Genomic DNA, 25357 nt, shown 5'->3' with positions numbered 1-25357 from the left:
CCAACAGATTCTGGTCGATTTCGTTGACCCTCCTACTTTACCGCATGAACCAGAATCAATTCTTGACTATCATGATTTACGTACGTGTCATCATGTACGTCGACGAGCTTTAATCAAGTGGAAAGATCGACCTGAGGAAGGTGCCACTTGGGAAAACATTAGTGCTCTTAAGAAGAAGTTTCCCACTTTTGTTTTCGAGGACGAAAACTCTTCCTTAAGGGGGGAGTAATGTCAGGAGAAGGGCAAGGCCAGGGAGTCGCGGACTGGGCCAGAGGCCAGACTAGGCAATGTGGACAAGGCAATCCGGCTAGGGCAAAAGGCTAGGAGCTTGCCTTTATAATGGGAGGTGGATTCCAGGTCTAGTCATGCAGGCATTACATGTATGACACACAACCTCATATCGAAAAACTATTGAATGAAAAGAAATTTAATTAATGAGACCGTACGAATAGTTTCACATGATAAACGATTACCATAATTACCATCTGATTGCCCTCACAAGGTCTTACATATATACCATTGCATTAACATATAGACAAGCATGCAGGTAAGATTAGGCGGTGTCACACTCATCGTCAATAAACTAGAGACGATACTTTTGATGATCATGCAAGGGAGCATCAAATTGAGGGTCCCTCTCTATGCGTCTAGCTGTGGCCTCTACATAATCTGGCAAAACACTTCAATAAAAAGACCCACAAAATAACTACATGACCCATGTAATTTTGCAAAAGTATAATATAAAATTATACTACCAAACTCAAAAGTAAGAGTCCCCATTTAATGAAAACTTGTTCATAGCAATGCAAAAGTCCTCACTAGCCATAGGGAGTGAAGCCCCCCACGGGATCCACCTCATCATCTACATCTCTTGAAGTGCCGGCAAGGGTCAACGATCGTGTAATATGCATACTCGAAGAAGGAACCACATGAGATGAGATGATGTATCACTCTCTATCAAGGGACACGCAAAGGTGACCCAATGCAAGACATCCTTGCAATAAAGGAGCGGTGCCACAACCAAGATCTAAGAAAATAGCATCCGGCTTCGAAAGCATATCCATAAAAAAAGCAATAAAAGACACGCTCCTCTCCATCACTCCTCGCCACTCCACCCCTATATTTGTGCGAGCTCTTGAATTTGAAGGCAAGTAATGATAAAGCATAGAGTCGCTTGACTTCATGCCCAAAGCATCAAAGCATGGAGAGGACTCCTACAAGAACATAGGAGGTGTAGGTCTATGTCTACAAGCCATGCAAAGTGTAGAGGGCATGTACTTCACACAAAGTTCCAAGCTATCACCAATGTTGCAAAGTCTCAAATCACATAGAGCATTGCATAAAAAGTTTTTTACTAACCTTTGTGGTTGTAGAGGCACTATGCCGAATGCTCCTATATGGTGCATGGTGCATGACAACAATGCGTCTAGTAATTTGCAAATCACTAACACGACAAAATCACCCCACATTTCTTGAAGCTTCACCTACAAGACAATAACAATGAAACAAAGCAATAAAATAGAAAAAAATGCATAAGCTAAATCTTATAAGATCTCACCTCCTATGGATGCCATCATGAGTACCCATCCCGAGTCAGAGATGGAGGCAGTCGCTAGTGATATCCCATATCGAACACGATCCTCGGTAAGCTCATCCCAAGCTGGATGAGTGGAAAATCCATGCAAATCATGACCGCAAGGTAAATCAAGGAAGATGAAGTCTACAGCCCACTTCACAAGTTTGCCTTTCTTTGTATAATGTTTACTTGGAGATCTATGTTGCAACATGTGTTCACGGATCCTTGTGTAAATGGATTCTTGTTTCCCTCAGCAAAGTCCTTCCCTATGAGCACATAGTCTTTGATAACGGCCATGGAATGCACACTTCCAAAAACATGCTCTCTCACCCATGGGGCATAAGAAAATGAAACTATTTTTGTGTTCTAAACACATGTGAAGCTCCTGTCAATGAAAATTCCAATAACTTTGTGTAAAGAAATCACACACTTTTTCATTTTAGCAAGCATTTCAAACATACCCTAAATTAGGAATCCAATTCTTTTAGATCATTCACCTTCTCACCTGCCATGTCTATGGTTTCTACATTGTCATCTCTCCAAAACCCTCTTGAAGACCATCCATGCCACCTCTGGGAGGACCGCTTGCACAAATACATTTTGACCAAATAAGGAATAACAAACCTACACCAAATAACAGTGCACTACCCACATAACATATAGCAAATGAATGATTGAGGATTTTACCTTGAGACTTATCTCTTTCCTTTGTGTTGTGGATTCTCTCCCTTCTCGACCACACATTCCTTGTCTCTTGCTTGAGTCACAACTTTCCCATGAGTTGCATATAGGTCTTTCTCCCTCTCTAGGACATGACCTTTCTCCAAATTAACACACCATGGGCAATTATCAATCTCCCATGGATTTAGCCCTTGCATCTCAGTGAGATACATACAAGTTGCAATGTCAGAGACCTGTCCAGTTACGAGCCAAAACAGTTATTGAAGGTATATCTCCGTGATTCTTCAATGCCATGAAATACCTATATTTGACTTGATTTAAAGATACATTTCATAAAGCCCAAAATGTTTTATAACGACATGAAAAATTGGAAATTACATGTACACCAATCATTGTCCAACTTTTTGTATCATCTCTATAATCCTTTGTGCCATGTTGGCAATGCTTTCCTCCTTATCTCTCCTTGAGACTCCAAAGGAAACATCAACTTTCTCTTCTCCAATTTAATTGCCGTGTAATAATCATACAATATAAATGCTGGAGGGAGCACCAATCCTCCAGGAATATCTACAAAATCTTTTAGCACCGCCTCTGCTTTTTAAATTACTTTGTCCAACAATCGCTCTCTGCGAATCCAACTACAAAAGAGAAAAAAGACAAATTGGAGACAAAAAACATAGACATAGCGTAACATAGCGTTGAAAAAAAATTCACATACTGATTGTAGTGACGGTCTCCACGTTGCAAGTGATACAATGCTTTTATTGCTTTCTTTGCTTCCAAGAGTGATAGCCAAAGAATCTTGGTATCAATGCAAGCATCAGCTAAGGCTATGAGATTCAGTTTTTCAAGAGTTGCAAAGCTCTCTCTATCCCAACGAAGAGCAAGCACCTTGTCTCTCCATATATGAATCAAAAGGTGCATGACGATAAATCTTGGGAGAAATTTGACAGAGTCTCCCTTGTAACTGAGAAAAATCTTAAGCAAAATCTCAACCATAAACCACATTAAAGATGCCAAAGTGAGAGGTCACCTCAACCATTATACAATCATAACTATGATCAACACATATTTAACTTGTAGCTCAACATAGCTCTACCAACGAGACCTGCAACTTATCTGTAAGCTGTAAGTAGTAGACTCACGATCAAAATATCGATTGATAAAAAATAGCACATAACTTGTAACTTGCAGCCACTACAAGCATACACTATGACTCACTCTTGCGAGAGTGACTATAAGAACACTAAATCTGTGTCCGAATTGACAAAATGTGTCAAATGTGAGAGTCAAACTCAATCACTGTCAATGTGGGAGTCACACTTGATCGCTAAAGCATTAGAGAGTAAACTTGAATACATAGAGACTATGGCAAGAATCCTAGAGAAAACTTGATAGAGTTTCCTTGTAATTTGAGCCATTTTTTTTTTTAAAATGACCAAAAACTAGCATACACAAAACTTGTGAAGGACGAGTATCTCTCTGGACAACTCCACATGTCCACAAGTTGTACACTTGTGAATCTGTAACTTATGAGATGTAACTAGCTCATATGTATCTGCATATGATACACGTAACCATAAACCGCACAAAACCATGCATATAACTCTTTGAAATCCCACACAGTTTCAATGCACACAAAAACACATCCAAATGTGTATCAATCCAAAAGCCACATCCCAAACCAACACTTTCTTACAAAAATGCAAGACAAATTATCTCTTAAATAGCACCATAGTGTGATATACATATCCAAAGATGTAAACTATATAATGCTCTACAATCTAGGAGTCCAATTGTGAAAGCGTATATATATAAAAACTACTGCACGTTGCTGAATAAAATTTAGCCTTCAAAATTTTAAAATTTTGATATCGCCAACGCATCCAAAACATTGAGAATCCTCGGGGCTCTTAGATCATATAGATTTAAGTCCGAGTGTAAGAGATATGCCAAAAACAACGTTTTGTGGCTCGGAAGTGCAAAAGAAGTCTGATGCTCCATATGCTGTAATTTTGAACAAAATTTTAGAAAATAAACATCGCCATTGCATTCAAAACGAGCCAAAACCCCAACTTAGACTTTTGGATCATATCCATCTGACTCTGTGTGACAGAGACATGCAACAAACGGTATTTTAGAGCCCGAAAATGGCAAAAACGAGTTGCAAAAATTCTTGTTCTAGCTTTTTCTCCACTTTCCATGACACGATGTCAAGGTGCCATTGCCACTCTCCCTGTGCTTTGATACTAGTTGAAAAGCACACCAATGTGGAATCTATGCGGTGTGCGTGTGCGGTGAGTGCACATTGATAGACTGTGTGTGTGGGTGGACTACTCACTACTAAATGAGTGAGACCCCTTATTCTTTATGTGGAAAGAATAAGGTCAGTGGTCAGTGAAGTCAGTGGGTGGACACCAGTTGACCCCAAGACAAAGCACATGTCACCTTTACCCCAACACATTGAAGGCACGTGCCACCTATTTTGTGGGCTATATAAGCTCAATGCATATGAAAAAATGTGAAAGATTCAAGATGTATAATTTTTGATTCTAATGGTCTTGCACGCTGTGGTTGTCTAATATTTTCCGTTTTGTTGCGTTTGGTAAAATCTCATATGATTGCTTCGATTCCACCATTTGAAATGTACATGAAGGTTGTAATTTTTGGAGTGTGTTTGCGCTCTAGACCAAAGAGTGTTAGGACCAAAAGGGTAGTCCCTTTGAGGATTGAAGGCTGTATTGTAGGCAAGCACAACATGAGAGAGAGAGAGAGAGAGAGAGAGAGAGAGAGAGAGAGAGAATTTTTGAAACGTGGGGGACGTGGGCGTCTGGTGGCGACCTCTACATGCACAAGTGGTGTAAAGTTGCATCAACTGGTCAATGACTTTCATGACTCACTCACGAGTGGGGACTTGCTCTTACTCAATTTTGGCTTCATTTTGACATGGGCTAATCGGATGGGGATCGACGGTTGGGAGCACGAGGGCCGTCCGATGCATTTCTGTCAATTCGGGCAGCGTTTTAACGTCTATGGTTCTTCGTTGGCAATGCAAGCCAGCCCGCCACCAGGGCGATACAAGGTACGCATCTCTCCCCCGCCCCCTTCAGGATTATCGAGAAGAAGAAGACGGGAAGTTTTAACGGCGTAGGGACAATCTTAGAGACTTCAAAGGTCTATCTGATGAGAATGAGAGAGAGAGAGAGAGAGAGAGAGAGAGAGAGAGAGAGAGAGATTTTCATTAATGTCTAAGAGACAGGCCAAAGTCGCCCTTCATTGTTGCATATGTCAGTGTCTTCTAGCATCCAGGAAAATGGAAGTAGAATGACTGACAATTATGGGTGTGGTAAAGGATGGAGCTCTATCTTCAGGGCCGAAAATGCAACACTCCATTCATCAAGTGTACAATCATGCTATGCGGGTCTAAGTAGCGGCATCCAATAGTATAATGGGGTCCCAACCAACGAGCCCCCTTACTCCAGTGCTAGAGTTGTATTTGCTTTGTATAGAAGAAACAGATTTTACAAGAGATGATACGAGATGCGCGCACCTTCAAAGTGGTCTCTTAAGTGGGTCTTCAACAGTGGGTGCTTTCTTAGGACAATCTCGTTTAATGTGATCTTTGGTATGAGACTCAAAACATCTTTTGTCTCGTGCATATTCGGCTCGTTCTTCAAGAGTTAACCTACCTCCTAAAGATTCCTTGAGCAAGTTTTTCATAGGTGTCAACTTAGGGGTGTTCCGAGTTTTAGCCTTTCCTTTATCATCAATATGAGAATTCTGTGCTCAAGGTGAAGAAGAAGAATTACAGTCATGCTTACCAATGGCTTACCATTCGGTTGCTCTTGAGAAGTACTCGATATGTTCTCCTTCGACTTGCCATGACTTGCCTTTGTTGTGCTTCATCTCTTGTGCTAAGGTAATTCTGACGGCATCATTATAGTCTTTAGGCCTGAAAACTTGCACATCAAACTTGATGTACTCGTCTAACCCAAAGAGAGAAGCCTTCTTGTGATCCTCATCTGACTTACGCAAATGAATGGCAATCTGTAAAATACGATTAAAAAAAGACATAACAAGGGACCCATTTTGCTTAAGACCACACCAATCTTTTTTTAACTGATCTAGGTACTGCGGTGGCATGAACCGAGCCTTGAGCTTGCCTTGGAAGTCGACCCAATTGAAAGAGAGAGTTACGCCTTCCTTGGCACGCTCAAGATGCTCAACCAATTGTGACTCCTGCTAAGCTTGATACCAAGTAATGACATTATCTGCTAGATACATGCCAACAGTCAACACTTTACTGATGCTTATTTTCTTGTTAGTCGCAAAGTAAGCATTAAAATGATGCAACCACGAATGAATCAGATAAGCATCCATCTTATCGTCATACTTATTAAACGTCAACTTCTCAGTGACTGGACTGTTGGCATCTTCGTCTATGTCTGTGCTACCTGATGACTTCTCGACCTCGTTGAGTGGCTCGGACTTCGAGGAGAGTACCTGTAGGATCAACTACTGCATGTGTTGGTTTCTCTATGTCTCTTGCTCTAACTCCATAGCCTCTCGCTTCTCTTCGGTTGCTATGCGTTGAGTCTCGCGTGCTTGCTCATGCTCGAGCTCCATAGCTGCTAAGCGTGCTTGCTCACGCTCACGCTCCATAGATGCCCTTCTTTCTTGCATGGCGGCGCGTTGCACCTCTTGTTGTAGCATCATCTCCATCGTCGACTTGACCAAAGCCTCCATAGGATTTGGTGCGATCCGTGGCTTAGATGGGGATGGGGAGGATCGGGGAACAATCCTCCTGGTGTAGAAACTTCTTCTTCTCCAATTGTACTCTCATCACCTTCACGCAAAGTATCCATTCTCCTTCGGGTGACGACCATGCATTGAGTTCTTGGATTCTTGGGTTCTTGGGGTTCTTGAGTTCTTGAGGTTCTTGACTTGCAATTTGTGTGTAAAATGGCTTTGCTCTTAGCCAAGCTCAACTCCTTCCTGCGGGTGCACCCCTTGGTGGCCTTGCGCTCACACCAAGGTTGCTTTTTCCCACCTCACGTCGATTGGCCTGCCGTTAAGTGCAAGGTCCTCTCTCAATGAGTGGAAAAGAGGAACGAGGGGAGGTTGGACAAACCCTTCTATCTTTGGTTACCTGCCACTCTTCAAAAACATAGATTAGGGATCGACATGACCAAGTGGTCTTGTGTTACGTGCGATCACAACAAGCAAAAAAAATTCCTGTGGTTCTTGTGCTTCTTTGAGCCTCAGATAGCGAGTTTTTGCATTCTCAGCCTTGCTCGCATTGACAGTTGTAGATCAGCCCCGTAGCTCTGCATCAGTAGCAAATCCACAGCAGGACACCTAGCGTTTTTAGTTTTCAGCCTTGACGTCGTCGTTGACATCATCGTTGTGTCGTCGTCATCGTTGTCGTCAACATCATCGTCGTGTCGTCGTCATCATCGTCGTCCACATCATCGTCATCAAGTACCACAACATCTAGAAGCGTTGTACTAGACTTTGTGCAATCTAAAGCAAACACCTCTCTAGCAATAGAGAGGGAGGTCCTTGGAGGGGGGTTTGGGACCCAATCTGGTGTCGTCTCTTTTCTCTCTCTCCCCCTCTACCACTCTCTTGCACTCTCACTCACAATTTGCATTCCACTCGTGTTTTGGTCATTGCACATTCTCTCATTAAGTCAAGGAAGGCTCTCCCTTCCCGTCAGTAAAAGGAACCTTGAGCACCCACTGATCACTCGTCCTGAGCCATATACCATCATTCACTTCCGTTGCACATTATCAGAACATGAGAGTGGAATGCAAACTGTGAGCGAGAGTGCAAGAGAGTGAGCGAGTAGAGAGAGTGCGAGAGAGAGAGAGAGAGAGTGATGAGAGAGAGAGAGAGAGAGAGAGAGAGAGAGAGAGAGAGAGAGAGAGAGAGAGAGAGAGAGAGAGAGAGAGAGAGAGAGAGAGAGAGAGAGAGAGAGAGAGAGAGAGAGAGAGAGAGAGAGCCCTGTCCTGCCGCGACCTGCATCTGCACTGCCTGCGCGCGAACAGCCTTTGTCCTCTGCGCGCGATTCTGTCCTGTTGCCATGCGCGACCCTGCAGCTGCCTGCCTGTGCGAACTTGCCTGCCTGCACGAACCCTAAACGTCGGCTGCAGCCTGCGCGTACCTACTGCAGCCTGCGCGAAACCCTAACAGCCCGCAAACTGAACGCTGCGAAACCCTAATTGCGCGAAACCTAACAGTCCGAAACCCTAACTGCCCGAAACCCTAACTGTGAGAATCCCTAACTGTGCTCTGCGCGCATCTATCTACTGTCGAGAGAGAGAGAGAGAGAGAGAGAGAGAGAGAGAGAGAGAGAGAGAGAGAGAGAGAGAGAGAGAGAGAGAGAGAGAGAGAGAGAGAGAGAGAGAGAGAGAGAGAGAGAGAGAGAGAGAGAGAGAGAGAGAGAGAGAGAGAGAGAGAGAGAGAGAGAGAGAGAGAGAGAGAGAGAGAGAGAGACCCTACCGGCGCACATGTATCATTCTTTGAGTATACAGTCAGAATTGGAAGATTCGCATTGATGAGACAGCACCCAGAGCAGCCCACTCGTATGCGTTTTTGGTTACATTCAGGTCTCTCACACGCCTATCTACGGCAATTTTGGTCAGCCATCTGGGATTTACATGTGGCTCGTCGTATTTCCTTTTTCCTTTGGATGATTGCACATGCAGGACTTCCAGTTGGGACTTGGTTAGCTTCTGTGGGTCACGATCCGTTATGTACTCGATGTTCTTTGCGCCTACCTGAGTCACCTGCGCATTGCCTTTGGTCATGCTCGTCTTCTCATGCAGTTTGGCTAGCAGTTGGTTTTTTACTTAGCAGAGCTGGAGTTCAGCATGGATTTCTCACTTGGGGATCTGTTTCTTGGTTGATGCCGATGCCCGGACCGCATCTTTTCTGCGAGGGCTCAGACACAGATCCAACTCTTATGCTTACCGCGACTGGTTACAGACGAGGGACTTTGGCTATGTTACCACAGATTGCTTGGCAAGGAGATCCTCAAACACGTGATGAAATCTTCTCAGTAATCACCAGCATTGCACTCTGGAATGTTTGGAGAGCTCGTTGTCTTCATATTCTCAGTGCGGCACCGTAGCTCCTTCAAGATACCCTCACTGTCATTTGGCTGGACATCATTCACACCCTCATCTGGTAGTGGGATTCTTCCTCAGGCACATCTAGAGCAGCCGAGGCTCGTCGATTTGATTTCCTTCGGCGTTGGGCAAGATCTCCACTCTTCTTCACACTTACAGGTGGACAGATTACATGGCATTATGCGCCTCCTGAGTGGTTTCTCCTCCACTCATCACACAGACCACCATGAGATTGTACTAGTCGAGTTGTCACTATAGTGGCTCTCATCCTTACATTCAGCTTGTACACCCCACGTGACAGGCTATTTTGGCATCCGTTGGGGATTCTATTGTACTCAGTAATATACAGCCCTGATTTTTCCAAAAGAGAGAGAGAGAGAGAGAGAGAGAGAGAGAGAGAGAGAGAGAGAGAGATTTTTTAACGTCCATAAGAGGCCGAAATCGGCCTATGAGACAAATCAAAGTACATGGGGGTAAGTGTCCTCTGGATATCGTGTGAAGGATAAAAGGTACAAAGCAAAAAATAGCTATCTTGTGTAATGACTGGGAGAGAAGGGAGGTGGTACAAGGGTAGGGGGGGTGGAGCTCTAAACCAGGGAAAAAATGCAATCCTATATGCTGGGGTATATACAATCATGAGAGAAAGTGCTATCATATCTTTAGCTCCATCCAGTCCCGTAATCAGGGTGTAAGACATGATGCATGGGTGGGTGAGGTGTGAACAATCCCCGTAGGATGGCGGCTGGGTCTGCAAAACCCGGATGCGTCTCTCCTCTAGAGATCTGTAGTAGCGCTCCTGAATCTCCTGGATCTCTCTCTCTGGTGAAGTCGGGGTGCCCTACGTCCGTGGGGACATGGACGCCTGCGAGTTCGGACCTCCTCAGCCTGTTGTAGAGTCACTCCTCTCTGAGTAGTTTGGGATGGTGGTACTACTTTGTCCCTCTGGAAGAAGTCTGTGAGCTGTGTCTGGCGCTCGTCTCTCACGACTGATGATGTCTGAAGGAGAGAGTCCCTGTGCTGCTGTGCCTCTATGAGGAAGCGGCCGAATTGTCGCTGGTCTCTAGACTCAAGAATCTGATGTAAGGTGGGCTGATCTGCAAACAAGGTCGGGTATCTGCCTCTGATCTCCTCATATGCTCTGCATCTGCATACAAAATGCTCCTCACTCTCAATGTCTGCTGTGCAAAGTCTGCATATCCTCTCTACTCTGGGGACATGTGCAGCTCTCCCTGCCTCAATCTCTAGCTGGTGTGATGATACTCTAAGCTGTCCAATGGCGACCCGTGCTTTGTGCGGCATGTAGACATCCATGTACCTCGGTCTCTGGATGAACCCATATGCTAGGATTGTCAGGAAGTGGTCTCTGTAGTACCGCCTCTTTGTAGGAAGAGTCTCTCTGGGTGTGATCCATGTCTCTCTGATGTATAGCTGCTAGAGATCCTGTCTGAGAACTCTATTCCTCTCATGGTGTGAGAGGCGTATGTGTGGGGAGTCGGGATCATATTGAAAAGGAGGCAAGTCTGTGATGTCTAGGCCATGTGATGTGAACCACTCTGTGACCTGCGAGTACCATGCTCTGGCGTCCCCCTCCTCGTGTAGCTGTATCGATGCCTCGAAAGCTTTGCGGGTGAGTCTGTCTGGTGGCAGCTCTCGCATGCGCTGGATGAAGCAAACTATCTGGAAGAGGGCTTCTACTAGCATTGGGGGTGCCGCTAGCTCTGCTCTGATGATGTCGTGTGGTACTGATGGTTTGCTATGGAGCAAACGAGAAATCATAATGATCTGTGGGCGCTCTATCTGTGTCCAGAGAGATGCTGGTAGCCCTTGTGCCCATACTGCGGCAGCGTACATCATGGCAGGTGTAACTAGTGTCAAAAAGCCACCCCTTGGTACGGGGCTCTTGGAAGTGGGCCTGGTGGCATCTGCGCTCTAAGGTGGCCAGTGCTGCATATCCTCGTGTAAGCCGGTCTCTGGCTGCCTGGGTCATGGAAAATCTGCCAGTGGTGCCAGTGAAAGTCACCCCCAAGTATACATATGAATCAACTACCTCAACTTGTCCACTTGCTACAATGAGCACTGCTCTACTTCGGACTGTCCTGGAGGTGTGGAAAATCATGACCTTGGTCTTGCCAAGGTTCACTGTGAGCCCTCTATGTGTGCAGAAATCATCCAAGGCGTGTAGGTGGCTCTGTAGTCCCTCCTGTGTCTCAGAAACTAGAATAATATCATCTGCATAGAGCATATGGACTGGTGTACCTGCCAAGTCGGAGCCCGCCCCGCCTGCTCGTAGGATGTAGTTTGCTATCTCGTCGATATAGAGGCCAAATAGGGTCGGGGAGAGGGGGCATCCTTGCTTCACACCAATGGTGCTAGCAATGGGGTCCGATACTCCACCTGGGCACCGCACTCTGCCTATGACCTGTGCATACAAAGAATGAATGGCCCATATCATCTTAGATGCTATCTGTAGCTCCTGGAGACGTTGAAAGAGTCTCTCTCTAGGGATAGTGTCAAAAGCCTTGCGGAAATCCACAAAGGAGCAGTAGAGTTGTCTCTTTTGTGCTTTCGCTCTGTCGATCAGGCAGCGAAGCACGAAGATGTGGTCGATGGTCGAGAAAGTGCGTCGAAACCCTGCCTGTCCTGGTGCGCGTAGCCCTGATGCCTCTGCGTATGTGCTGAGCTCTGCCTCAAGAATTGCTCCATATAGTTTGGCCAATGTGTGGCCAATCATGATAGTCCTGTAGTTCCCTGGGTCCAAGGTGTCACTTGATTTGTGGATAGGCACGATGTTGTGCATCGTCCACTCCTCTGGTAGTCCCTCAACCAAAGCGCGGTTGAAGAGACGTGCTATCAAGGGGGAGAGGGTGTCTGCTGCATAGATGAGGTGCTCACTCTGTAGTCTAGTGTGGTCGGCTGAGCGGCCATGCTGGAGGCGTCGAATAGCCCTCTTCACCATACTAGATGTGAAGAAAGTCGAGGTGGTAGGCCGGGGGTCGGATGGCTCCGGGATCAGTGGCTGCCCAGGTATCTGGTATAGGCGCTCGGCGTAGTCATGCCAAATCTAAGGATCCTCCAAGGGGGTGGTGGGGCGTGGCTCTCTGAGAATCCTCCATGCGGTGGCACAGTCAGTACTCATGAGAAGATGGTATAGCTCAAGCTCCTGCGCCTCTTCGAAGGCCCGCCGTTTACTGCGTGTGATGGCCTTCATCTGTCGCTTGACCTCGCTCTCAGTGATCTCCTCCAAGGCTCGTCGAGCCCGTAGTTGCTTGTATAGATCCCTACACTCCTCATCGTACCACCGGTTCTGGGGCATCGTCCCAGAGGGTGGAGGTCTACCAGTGTGGGTAGTATGTGGAAAGCAGCTGAGGGCCGAGGTGTGTAGAATTGCGGAAAGCTGGCTAGTGAGTGTAGAGAGTGGTGTATTTGGGTCGAGAGTGTAGATCCCCTCGTAGACATGTGATGAGTAAACTCTGGCTAGCTCATGTGTGAAATGTATGGTGGTGTGAGTGTAGGTGGTGTGTTCGAGATGGGTGAGCCAGTGAAAGAGAGAGCAAGATATGCATGGTCAGCCCCAATAGGTAATGGGGGGATGGTGAAGGATGTGAGGAGGTGAGCTGCCTCTCTGAAGCCGATGATGTAGTCCACTGTACTGCCGCCGTTGGGTACTGATGGTGGTATGCAAGTCAGGCCTCCAGATGATGGCCATTGTGCCATCCCGTTGTAAATAACGAGACGGTGCTGTGATCCCAAACGAAGTAGATGTCGCCCGTATGGTGTCGGTGTGGTGGTGTCTTTGGAAGTCCTCTTTGCCTCTGTGTTCTCCATGGTGGAGAGTAGCTCTGGGTCGTCAAAGTCGTAGATGTCACACTGTCTACTCTGTGTCCTTGCATTGAATCTCCCGTGAGGAAAACTTCTCCTAGCCTGGAGTATTCCATGATCTCCTCCCTGAGACATGCATATGGTGAAAGTGTATCATTCTCCTCCTCCCCGCCCTGTGTATGAGCCTCATCTGTCTCTCCTCCGCCCGTCTGTGCGAATCTAGAACCACTGGGTGCAAAGTAGCAAATGGCAATGTAGAGAATGTGTTCCTGAGAGAGCTCAGTCCGCACCCACATGTAGCGTGCTCCTGGGTCACGAGCTACTATCCGTATCCTGCTATGTAGCAAGCGGCGGTAGAGGATTGCTACTCCGCCAGATCCTCTAGTGGTGTTGTGCCGTGTGCACTTCTTGTGTGTAGACTCCCACTGATAGTCCTGTACTTGAGGTAGACCTCTCTCTGAGCTCTCATGTGTCTCTGTGAGGAGAATGATGTCTGTGTTATGCATCACCTCCTCCAATCTCCCTGGGTGTGTCCACAAAGAGCCATTGCAGTTCCAAATTGCTATGTGCATCTCCTCATATAGTTTCCCGTAGGCCGCGAGTTCCTATGCTACGGCCTTGCCATCGATGATGACCTGGCCGTCATGATAGGAGGCTCGTTTTCCTTCATTGCGCGCTTGTTGGATCCGAGGCATGCATGCTCTTCTATGCTCCACTTGCATTTTTGTGAGGTCATCATCTAAGTAGATAGGGGGGCCCGTGAGACCTCGTAGGATTACCCTCTTTTGGATGCAAAGGGTGCGTGCCTCTTCCGATGGGAATTGGAGTATAAGAGGCCTCTTCTTGGTGAGGTCTTTGCCGGCTCGCAAAGCTTTGGTGAAGGGGGTTGGGTTTTCTATTTTGTAGCCAAGTGTGTTGCATAAGGTTTTACCATCTTTCTCGGGGGTGGATTCCTTCCCGTCTTCAATGCCGGTGACTCGTATATTGAGGCGACGGGCATTCCGCATCTTCTCCTCTTCAAGGGTGGTGTGCACAAGGAAAGCTTCTTCCTTGTGGGCGTCCTCTTTCGCTTCTTTCTTGAGGTTCTTTTTGACCACTTCTACCCATCCCTCCTTCGTGGCTTTGAGCTTGTCTTCCAAGCTCTCGGTAAGGGCTTTAGTGAGTTCTTCTTTGATGGCCTCCTTTGTGTCATTGTTGATTTCCCCTTCCTCGGGGGTAAGGGATGCGATTGAGGCCTTGAGGATGGCCATTTGCTCATGCATCTCTTCCTTCTCCTCCTTCCATCCTTCTTGGGCTTTCTTCCATCCCTCAAGCTCTCTTTTTTTCCTCTTCTTTAGCTTCCTTCACCCTTGCCCATTCTTCTTTCTCTTTGTTCAAGACTTCTACTTCCTTCTCAAGTTTGGAGAGGCGGTTGATGATATTGGTGATGGCGGAGTCGGTCAATTTCTTGTTTTCTTTAATCGTGGCGTGTAGCTTGTCCTCCATCTTGGCCATGTCGTCCTTTGTGGCCCCTTTTACCATAGCCGGGTCGGATTCAGGACGGTTCAAGGGGAGTGGCTCAAAGGGTGAGGCCCATTGGTATAAATGACGAGCAGCGGCAGGGGAACAGGCGATATGCTGGGTATCTGTTGATTGCTGACGGGTAAAACAGGGTTTCTGGTAAATGACTGTTGACGGGTTCAGTTGCGCAGACAGGCTGGGCGCCGTACTGTTGATGGGCAGGGCCTTGCGGGCAGTAGTGGGAACAGGTTCAGTCGCGCGAAGCAAGACTAAGCAGTTGAGCGAAAAAAAACCCAAGCAGTAGCTTAGGCGCGTAGAAGGGGCTGCGCGCGCAGGGCGACCTGGCCTGACAGGGGAAGACCTGCGCGTGGCCCGACAGGGGGCAGACCAGCACGAGAGAGAGAGAGAGAGAGAGAGAGAGAGTCCAAGCTTCACTTCGGGTCTTGCTTTTACCGTTTGCCAGTCTCGCCCATTCTTCATGGTGGCTTGCCGGTCTCGAGTGCTACACACGACGCTCCATCACCACTTGCCAGTCGCGTGGACTGCACTGGCGACCTGTTGACACGCATTGACTCCAAAGTACAACACTTGGCTCAGCATGCCTTGGTTGGCCGAATGATTGGACAGTCTCCACCTCGATCTTCTATACGTGATTGGTGTAAGACTGCATTGGGCACTACTCAGGGATGGATCTCGGAGCTTACATTCCTTGGCAGGGGCATATTCATGGTACGTCTTTCAGATCCTGCCACTGCCTCAGCTCTCCTGGCTCGCTCTCCGATACTCTCTGATCTCGCAGGATGATATACTTGACGAGGTGGTATCCCAAGTTTTCCACTGAGGAGTTTGACAGTCGACACCTTATTCCCAGATTCCCTCTGACGCTCTCCTTCCCGGATATGCCTCTCCATTTTATTGATGAGCATCTCCTTCAGATGATTGCTGCTCATTTTGGCACGATAGTTCCAGGATCCTGCATCTTCTCATCTGGACCACCTCGCATTCAGGTCTTGGTGTTTGGGGATACTTCATTACCAGATACAGTTACTGTGGCTGTGCGCGATCGAGACTACTCTCTCCGAATGGTAGTCACTGGCCGCCCAGGACAGTGCCTACGCTGTCACGAGATGGGACACTTGGCGCGAGATTGCCCCACCCTGCCGCGCCATCGGCGGCAACAATAGTCGGCTCGTGGCACTCATGCTCAGCCACGTGGTCAGTGTCAACAACCGGTTCCTCCTACTACTACTCGAGCACCTCAGCAGCCTACAGGTGCTCCTCGAGCTCCGACCCTCCATGTTCCTCCCTCCGCTTCAGCTCCCACTGAGGTAGCATGGCAGAGAGTGGGTCGTAATCATTCCTTCCGTCCTCGTCAGCAACCAACAACGCAGCCAGCCCCCAGTGTTACCTCTCCTGCTCCCTCTCAAGTTTCCACCACCCCCTTACCCCCTGCATCTCCTCTCCATTCTTCTTCCTCGCCACAGGATCACTTACCTCTGCTACCAGCTCCTCCTTCACCTGCAGTTCCCCCGCCCGCTCCTTCCCCTCTTCCCTGTTCCCATGCAGATGGATCATTCACCGCTACTACCTCTCCCTTCTCCTCCTCTTCCTCTCGCCCTTACTCTCCCCCCTCCACCTTCTGGTCCTCCCCCTCCCTCAGCAGCTCTTACTTACGTCCCACGCAGTTTTCTCAGCTCCTGCCCTCTTTCCTGGGGCACTCATCGGGCTGAGATGTGCGGTGACTCAGAAGGACCATTGCGGGTGCAGCTCTACCTCATGCATCACAAGAGAGGTTGTGTTCCCTCTTTAATAGGCAGTCGCTCTCAGCCTACCCATTCCTTTTTCCTTCCATTCCACGTTGCTCAGGAATGGTCCAAGGATCAGGTTCTACATTTTGTGCATGCACAAACTATGGCTCAGATTCATTTATGGTTGTCTACTTCCGCTCCTGATGTTTTGTCTCGTCATTACCCTTCATGTATTGGTGCTATGGAGTGGATTGATGTTTATGCTTGCTATTCATTGCCTATGGTCATTCATGTATCCTCAGATGTGGTGCTTCCTATGTCTGCGCATTTGGGGTGTCAAAGCTGCAACATCGGTAATGCAATGTAAACAAGCTGAGGTCCGCAGTTGGTGCAATGAGACACCATATCTTAGAGAGGGCTTGTGGGTTGCTTTCCTACCGCCTGAAGCTCACCCCTTGGATGGCCCAGCTGCCTCCAAGAAGATGCACAGTTAGTCAGATGCTCTACAAACTCTTTCATGCAGTCTATGGATTTACATGTAGTTTCTTGGAATGCTAATGGTTTACAGACTTCTCGGGTAAAAGGTTCCCGTAAGCTTTTACTTCGCAGAGATTTACACGCTCATGTAGTGGGCACTTTGGATATATTACTAGTACAGGAGCATAAGATTGCCACTCCCTTTGGCAATCTCATGCCCTCGGGCGCCCGTACTTTTTGGGAGCCTGCTCTGGGCCTTTATGGACAGAGTTGCGGTGTATGCATCTCAGTAGGGCCACGTTACTTGGCCTCAGTTCAGCAGCATGGTACCCTTGTCGCTGGCAGAGCAGTTTATGTTTCTATTCGGATTCGGGAATCTATCATTGGTTTTATGTCAGTCTATGCACCCACTACCCCTCGAGAGAGGGCTACTTTTTGGTCCTCCTTGGCTGTTGTTCTACCTGCCGTAGACTCTTGGGTTGTTGGAGGTGACTTCAACAACGTTGAGAGCGACTTTGATTGGCGAGCCATCACACCTCCAGTTCTATCATCCATTTCTCCCGATGAGCAGCCAGCTTGGGATCGATTTCTTCTAGCTATTCATGGTGTTGACGCGTGGCACTTACCCTCTTTTGGTCACCACCTTGCTACACTTCATTACTCTTGGGGGTTTCAGAGACAGCAAGGGAGATTATTAGAGCGACTTGATCGTTTTTACATTGGCCCTTGGGCAGCAGCTCTATGCGGATTTACTACTATATGGAGAGGGACCAGCCTCTCAGATCATTTACCCATCTCATTGTTTATCTCCTTCACTAGATCCTCTGCACAGAGACGAGGCTGCCGCATTCCTGACAATGTTCTCACCACTCAAGTATTGCAGCAGCAGATTCGTGACTTATGGTCCACGGATGCTTCTTATTGTGGACCCCCTAGAGAGTTTCTTGCTCATTGCATTACTTAGTCTAGTATTTACTGCCGTGACCAGGCTGCTATTATTCATCGTCAGTTGAGAGTACGCGAGTCTAATCTTCACATCCCTCTTGGTTCCACTCAGTGCCTGCTTGAGGAGTGGCCTCAGGATACTTATCTCGCTGCTAGACAGACAGAGCTCACAGAAGAGATTCGTCGCGTACAGGAGGCCAGGTTTGAGTTCACTCGTCACGCTTCAGTATCTCATTGGATAGCTAAAGGTGATCGAATGAATAAAGACTTCTTCGCTGCGCATAAAGAGCGCCCTTCTGGCACCACCCTTCGGACTTTGTGCGATGCTCAGGGGACACTACATATGCATCCTGATGTTATTCTTGATATGTCTGCAGATTATTTTGAGACATTGTTCACTGCTGATGTATGCACTACTGAGGTTTTACTTGCCCGTGAGTAGATCTGGCATCACACTCGACACCGTTGTACAGACACTATGGCAGAGATCTTGTTGGCACCCTTCACACTTGCAGAGCTCCATAGTGCTATAGAGAGTCTTGATCCATCCTCCTGTCCAGGAGAGGATGGCCTCACTAGAGCTTTCTTTTTGACATATTGGGATGTATTACATATACCACTGCTTTGCAGCTGTAAGGACATCTTTGCATCAGGATATATGCATCCGGATCTTTGTTCAGGTCTCATATCTCTTATTCCGAAGGGGGGAGACACCACTCAGCTCTGACAGTGGAGACCGATTACCCTACTCCCTTCGGTCTATAAGATATTAGCGTTACTGATCAGCCATCGCTTGCGGTCGTTCTTACCAGATATTATTCATACTTCTCAGACAGGCTCTGTCATGGATCGATGCATCCTGGATAATATCTTCACTTTTTATGAGGCACTAGAGTGGGCCATATCATCTTCTGAACCTCTCGCTTTTTTCATCCTTGACTTCGAGAAAGCATACGATTGTGTTGAGTGGGACTTTCTTGAAGGATCTTTAGCCAGGATGGATTTCCCTTCGAGATGGATCTCAGGCATTTCCGCTCTCTTCAGAACATCTAGCAGTGCTATTACTATTGGTGGCCGTGCCAGTCGCAATTTTCAGCTTTCTCGATCTGTCCGTCAGGGATGTCCTTGAGCAACATATCTGTATCTGTTTGTAGGAGAGACTATGTCCGACTTTCTTCGTGCTCAGAGTCATGCATTTCGTGGCTTGACCATGCCAGTACCTACAGCTCCAGACCTTATCGATCAGGAGTTTACTGATGACACTATGCTCATGTTGTGCTATTTGCTAGCTGCTCTCGACTCCATGCTGGGAGGCCCTAGAGGTTTTTTGCATTGCCAGTGGTGCACGCATTAACTGGCATAAATTCTATGGGTTACTGGTTGGCAGTGATGACATACCTACTTGGGGGGTAGCTAATGGTTTCACATGGCTGCAGCCGGGTCAGACATGCAGATATCTGGGCTTTCAGGTTGGATTTGATGTTTCCTCACGGTAGCAGTTTGCACCCGTACTACAGTCTATTCGCAGGAAGCTATGCCATTGGTCTTCACGTCATCTGTCGTTGGCTGGCCGTGCATTGGTCGCCAACCAGGTCATTTTGGCTATAGTATGGTATACGGCCTCTTGTTGGATGTTACATTCCGGTGTGATAGCTCAGCTCCGCCGACTAGTGCGGAACTTTTTATGGAGTGGCACAGATGGGACTAATGATACTCGTGCTCGAGTTCACTGGTCCACGATTATTCGTCCTAGGTCAGAGGGAGGCCTTGGCATTATTGATCCAGAGTTACAGAGCCGCGCCCTTCTTACCAAGCTTATTGTTCGGGGTCTTTTTCCTGGCCAAGAACCTTGGAAGATGCTTCTTTAGGCCGCACTTTGCACAGTGACTCCATGACTCGGCACTAGAGACGGTCATACTTGGCATACAGGGTATCGTTTTCTCTTTACGGATGCCCCCTTGTCCACCACCACCCTCTCACCCTTCATCCGATCGCTCCTTCAGATTTGGGTTTCCATGCGATGGGCTATCATACGCTCACCTCCCTCATGTCGTGAGGAGATTGAGCGCAAGCCTCTCATTTGGAATGCTGCAGTTCTTGACTCTTCGGTTAATCCACCCCGTCAGCTTGGAGAGAGGACTCACATTGACTCGGCTGCTTGGGACACTGGCCCTGCTGCCTCTATGCGGTTGTTTCATGAGACACGTATGTTGGATGCAGATTTTGTGGCAGAACATTATGACATTGGTCGCGGGGTGACAGACAAACTGCTTGAGATTGATTCTGCCGTTCCTTCACAGTGGGATGCAGTCATGCGAGGCACGGTTCAGATGCCTCCCCATTGTGGCTGGGAAGGCCTCTTTGCTCAGAGCACTGTCTTATTAGTTCGTTTAGACACCATGCTGTTCACAGTTGATACTGACTACTCTCAGGGGATTCATACTAGATTGACATATGATGCCACCTCTCTGCACCTTGTCTCCCCCGACGCTCGATGGGAGGCCATACGAGTAGTTGGCTCCCGCGGGAAGCGTCGTTGTGTTGACCCCCGTTTCGCTTCCGTTGATGCTGCACTTTGGAGGCTTTGGGTGTGGGAGGGTCGTGTCCTATCTCAGCTTTATTGGGACCCAGGAGAGTGGCATTGGCCTCACTCTGACCCCACCGGTGCACCTGTATCATTCTTTGAGTACACTATCAGGATTGGAAGGTTAGCATTGATGAGACAGAAACTAGAGCAGCCCACTTGTATGTGTTTCTGGTTACATTCAGGCCTCTCTCATGCCTATCTGCAGCAGTTTTGGTCCTCCATCTGGGATTTACATGCGGCTCGTCGTATTTCTTTTTTCATGTGGATGATTGTACATGCGGGACTTCCAGTTGGGACTTGGCTAGCTACTATGGGTCATGATCCGTTATGTACTCGCTGTCCTTTGCAACTACTTGAGTCACCTGCACACTGTCTTTGGTCATGCTCAGCTTCCCATGTAGTGTGGCTTGCAGTTTGCTTTTTACTTAGCAGAGCAGATGTTCAACATGGATTTCTCACTTGGGGATCTGTCTCATGGTTGATGCAGATGCCCGGCCCGCACCTTTTCTACGAGGGCTCCGACACACATCCAACCTTCATGCTTACCTCGACTGGTTATTGGCGAGGGACTTTGGCTATGCTACCACAGATTGCTTGGCAGGGGGATTCTCAGACACGTGATGAAGTTTTTTCAGTCATCACTAGTATTACACTATGGAATGTTTGGAGAGCTCGTTGTCTTCACATTCTAAGTGCGGCTCCACAGCTACTTCAGGATACCCTCACTGCCACTTGGCTGGACATCATTGACACCCTGATTTGGCAGTGGGATTCTTCCTCAGGTACATCTCGAGCAGCGGAGGCTCGCCGATTTGCCTTCCTTCGGCATTGGGCCTGATCCCCACTCTTCTTCACACTGACAGGTGGCCAGATTACGTGGCATTATGCCCCTCCTCGGTGGTTTCTCCTCCACTCATCACAACGATCACCATGAGATTGTTCTAGTCGAGTAGTCACTATAGTGGCTCTCCTCCTTACATTCAGCTTGTACACCCCACGTGATAGGCTATTTTGGCATCCGCTGGGGATTATATTGTACTCAATAATATACAACCCTGATTTTTTCAAAAAAGAGAGAGAGAGAGAGAGAGAGAGAGAGAGAGAGAGAGAGAGAGAGAGAGAGAGAGAGAGAGAGAGAGAGAGAGAGAACACCATATGTAAGGTGCAGTGGAATGAATGTTGTATTTTCTCAAGATTAGTGATCTTTATTGCTCAAGGTTCCTTTCAGTTCTTAGGGAAAGAGAGAGCTTTCCGTCTTATGGAGAGTGCTCATCACTTCCAAGCGAAGTATCCAATCCGCTTCGAGTGATGATCATTCTGAAGTCGTGGATTCTTGTGGGTTCTTGGGGTCTTGGGTTCTTAAGTTCACGAGGAACTTGGGTTCTTGAGGGGCTTGGTTTCTTAAGTTCACGAGGAACTTGGGTTCTTGAGGGTCTTGAGGTCCTTGATTCGTGAGAATCTAGGGTTCTTGAGGTTCTTGAGGATCTTGGGTTCTTGGGTTCTTGAGGTTTTCTTTCGCTTGTAAATCGCGTTGGAGAAGGATCTTCTCTTCACCCGAGTTCTACCCTTTTCTGCGGGCGCACCCCTTGGCGGCCTTGCGCTCACACCAAGGTTGCTTTTTCCCACCTCACGTCGATTGGCCGGCCGCTAAGTGCACGGTCCGCTCTCAATGAGTGAAAAGAGACACAAGGGGAGGCTGGACAAGCCCTTCTTTCTTGGGATTCCTGTCACTCTTCAACAAAACGATTAGGAATCGCCGCGCCCAAGCGAACTTGGGTTCGTGCGATCGCAACAAGCAAAAAAATTCTTGTGGTTCTTGTGGTTCTTTCCTTGAGTAATGCAGAACACTGTCAAAGCTCTGATACCAATGTTAGGTGCAGCGGAATGAATGTTGTATTTTCTCAAGTTTAGTGATCTTTATTGCTCAAGGTTCCTTTTAGTTCTTAGGGAAAGAAAGCTTTCCGTCTTATAGAGTGCTGTGGTCACGAACAAAGTGAGTGGCTTGCGCGTGCAAGTGAATGAGACTGAGAGAAGGAGAGAGAGGAGATACGACACCCGAGAGGTTGTAAAACCCTCCTCCGAAGGCCCCACTCTCGTCGGCGAGAGTGGTCTATGTCTTGATTGCACAAAGGTGTACAATGCGTATGCAAAGGATTGATGCAATGGGACTATGCCGATGACGACGACTTGATGGCTGAAATCTGAGTTCTTCTATTCGTTGAACTTTGGGATTGTTTCGGTGGCTGAAAATGATTGTTTTGGCTGCGTTGTTATGGCTGAAAAATGAGGTTTCTTAGGGCTGAAAACTGATGGTCTTTACGGGCTGAATCTGCTACACTTTAGGTGAATGATGCTGGTCTTAATTTGCTGCTGAAATCCAAAAACGCCAGGGGCTGAAATTGGTCCTTCTGTCGCCGGGGTTCTGCAAATGCAAAAACGCTAGGCTGATTTGCTGTGTCGTGATGATGCCGGGGCTGATCTGCTGTGCACAAATCGCCAAGAATGATCTGATGCAAAAACGCTAGGTCTTCTGTGGAGAAAACGCCAGAGTAGTCGCGGGGGTTGGTCTTGCTGAGAAGTTGCCTGTTGAGCAAGGTGCTCCTGCTGCCTCTTCTGCCAGAAAGTGCTAACTTGGGTTTGCTTATATATTAACTTAGCAAAATTGCCCTACCTACTTTTGTTGGAAAGTCACTTAAAAATAATAAGTGAAAATACCAATAAATAGGAAAATAGGCTAAATGCACTGGAAAATTCCCCTAACTGATGCGAATGGATTTTGATGGGAATTCCGATGATCATGCTGTGTGCAACCGGAGGATATGCATCTATGCTAAGTGACTGGACATGCACGGTCTACGAATAGACTCACAAAAGTGCCAGATCATTGCTAATCTAAACTTGACTTGACTTGACTGAACCCTGCTGTGGTGTAGTTTGTCCACGGACACATAGGGTTGGGATGTGTCACGTGACAAGATACGACACCGAGAGGTTGTAAAACCCTCCTCCGAAGGCCCCACTCGTCGGCGAGAATGGTGTACTTTGATTGCACAAAGGTGTACAATGCATATGCAATGGGACTATGCCGATGACGACGACGGTGTTGACGACGACGGCTCTATGGCTGAAATCTGTGATCTTCTAATCGCTGAATTCGAGGACTGTTTCGGTGGCTGAAAATGACTGTTTTCGCTGCGTTTTCTTGGGCTAAAGTTGGGGGGACTTCTGCAACTCAATGGGGTCTGATCTGCTACTTTTCTATATGCTGAATTCTGCGTTTTTATGGCTGAAAATGGGGGAGCATCTGCAACCAACTGGGGGTGGTTCTGCTACTGTGTATGACGCTGAAGACGCTGTGAATCTGAGACGGTTGAGGGCTGAAAACCAAAACGCTGGCTGGTTCTGCCTCCTTGCCAGAACGCTGGCCTGCTGGGAATAAAAACGCTAATGGCTGATGTCAAAAACGCTGATCTGCTGAGGTTTGAAAATGCTGGAACTGCTGATGTTGCATACCGTTAGTGAATGCTGAAAACACTAAGGCCTGAGGGTGGTTGGTCGCAGGAAAAACGCCAAGGATGGCCTAGGATGGTGATGGATCTTGATGCTGAGGGGGGTACTGCTGAGAAGTTGCCTGTTGAGCGGGAAGCTCCTGCTGCCTCTTCTGCTAGAAAGTGCTAAGTTGGGTTTGCTTATATATTAACTTAGCAAAATTGCCCTACCTACTTTTGTTGGAAAGTCACTTAAAAATAATAAGTGAAAATAACCAAAAATAGGAAAATAGGCTAAATGCACTGGAAAATTCCCTAACTGATGCTAATGGATTCTGATGGGAATTCCGATGATCATGGTGTGTGCAACGGGAGTATATGATCTATGCTAAGTGACTGGGCATGCACGGTCTATGAATAGACTCACAAAAGTGCCAGATCACTGCTAATCTAGACTTGACTGAAGTGACTGAACCCTCCTATGGTGTAGCTTGTCCACGGACACATAGGGTTGGGATGTGTCACGTGACCAGATGGGGTCCCAAACTCTCCTAGAAGGGCCCCCGTCTCTATTGCTAGAGAGGTATTTGCTTTAGATTGCACAAAGTCTGGTACAATGCTTCTAGATGCTGTGGTACTCGACGATGACAATGATGTTGACGACGATGATGACGACTGTCATAAGACGGGCAACACGTGGCAACGGAAAAGAACAACCTGAACAACTTTAAGCACTTCTATAACAACTGAACTGAAAGAAAGAGATGACACGGGGAGTGGCGAAGTTCCACCCCAAAGAGTGTTGGCCCCAAACCTTTGTGTCCCTTTTGGTATTTCTTTATATTACTTGAACTCAGTGCGATGCGAGTACTCCACCCTCTGCATTTTTCGTATTGAAGCATGCCAGAGAATGAGCCCTTTGCACATTTAAAGGCCCTTGGCCTCAAAAGCAGTTACATAAAAAGCAGTCAAACTCAAAAGCAATTGGTCCCAAAAGCTGGCGCTGAGAAGTGCCCAGCGTAAATAACGGAAATCCATTTAGGCTGCCACATCAGCAGGTCAGCGTAAAATCCGAAAATCCGTATAGGCTGCCATGTCAACAATCAGCGCAAAATTCGGAGATTTATAGTGCTGCCACGTCATCAACTAAAACGTAAATAAGCTTGTGTGTGTGTGCGCTGGTCCTGCTTTATTTTAACATCTTTAGGTCACTTGGGCCCCATCGGACGGGGTCCCATAAGTTGGTCGGAACTCTTCTTTAAAAATAGGCCACTCGGCAAGACTAGGAGTGAAAGCATCTCGAAGGTGAACATAATGCTGTGACACATTATACAATCATTTTTACGAAAAAGGGTTGTCCTCTGGAGACACAGATCTAATGGATTTGCGTGGATATGCATTCT

General features: G+C 47.4%; 1 protein-coding gene and 2 pseudogenes across 8 annotated transcripts in view; 1 reads left to right on the top strand and 2 right to left on the bottom strand.

The window, feature by feature from the left end:
* Positions 1-818: 818 nt before the first annotated feature.
* Positions 819-6979, bottom strand: LOC147419796 (uncharacterized; annotated as a pseudogene).
* LOC147419794 (uncharacterized) overlaps positions 5207-25357 on the top strand; it is a 111887-nt gene continuing 91736 nt past the window's right edge. For 7 of the 8 annotated variants that reach the window (XR_015187156.1, XR_015187157.1, XM_086506028.1 and 4 more), the window contains exon 1: positions 5207-5339. The gene's annotated coding sequence lies outside the window, so the exon portion shown is untranslated. Of the gene's footprint in view, positions 5432-25357 lie in introns of all 8 variants that reach the window. The other variant, XM_086506027.1, reaches the window with a different exon arrangement.
* On the bottom strand, positions 9995-12346 carry LOC147419795 (uncharacterized; annotated as a pseudogene).

This window comes from Adiantum capillus-veneris, chromosome 29, assembly GCF_014529385.1.
Source record: "Adiantum capillus-veneris isolate H3 chromosome 29, ASM1452938v2, whole genome shotgun sequence".
Taxonomy (NCBI): domain Eukaryota; kingdom Viridiplantae; phylum Streptophyta; class Polypodiopsida; order Polypodiales; family Pteridaceae; genus Adiantum; species Adiantum capillus-veneris.
Note: the sequence above shows the minus strand (reverse complement) of the source record. Positions and strands in the feature narration are given on the sequence as shown.